A 1,069-nucleotide genomic window follows, 5' to 3' on the forward strand; every position below is an offset into this window, starting at 1 on the left:
AATATTTATATAAATACTGAGAACTCAGTATCGATTTCCGACTTTGATTTTATTGTTCGGTACAGACGTAAGATATTAGTTTTATACTTTGTCTTACCCCGAAAACAGCTGCAGTTTCAATCGGCTTCATGATTCTGACTGTATAGCTCTAGGAAACCCATGAAATATTTAAGGCATTTAGTGGGGCAATTATCATTAGCGACAACGTTTCAACTAAATATTTATGTTCTTTCAAGTTTTTAAGATAACTTTTTTTACTTAAAGGCACGATCCAATAGACTCATTATTATCTCAACATTCTTATTTAAATGTTCATTTTCATAATTTCATTTCCAGTCCTAATATTTAAATATCAAATTTGAAAGTTGGAAGTTTTGAATATATATATATGTAATTCGTTTTCATTAAACCTGATATTTCATATTCCTTGAATTTTGTCCATTGGACTTACTGAAAACCAAATTCAGGTAAATAAAAACCAAAGCTAGTTACTTTATCTTCCTTTCTTATTTTTATCTTATATACCATATTATTAAACAGATCCACATAGTCAGTTTTGAAATTTTGTTTGATAAGCTATATCTTTCATATTTTTGTATATTTTCTCTCATCAACGCATAACTAATGGCCAAATACAACCTCTGTATCTCTAATAGAAAAAGATAGACAAAACTTTTTTTTAGACAAACTAAAACAGATTTATTTTGAGAGATGAAAAAAACATCGATATAGATCAGAAAACAACAGAAAAAAAGAAAGTGACATTCAAATTGTTACTTCGTTCATTGTTGCGTATGTGGGTTAAAATATTGGTAGCTTATTCCCAAAACTCACTTAAAATTATATCTACTTAACTATAGTTATGAAATGTATAATGCAATTTACATACACTCACATATAATATTTACATATAATATTTACAGACTGTGTAGTATAAGTCTTAATACCTAACTCCCTCTGTCAACAACTCGAGAATCTATAAATGTAGGATTACTGAGAGAATAAAGCAGTCTATTATCAGCAACCGTGAGTGTGTTTTCTTCTACCTTCTTTCCTTTTTTTTTGATTT

This window comes from Halyomorpha halys, unplaced genomic scaffold, assembly GCF_000696795.3.
Source record: "Halyomorpha halys isolate HHAL.00 unplaced genomic scaffold, Hhal_1.1 Scaffold591.1, whole genome shotgun sequence".
In the NCBI taxonomy this organism is placed as follows: domain Eukaryota; kingdom Metazoa; phylum Arthropoda; class Insecta; order Hemiptera; family Pentatomidae; genus Halyomorpha; species Halyomorpha halys.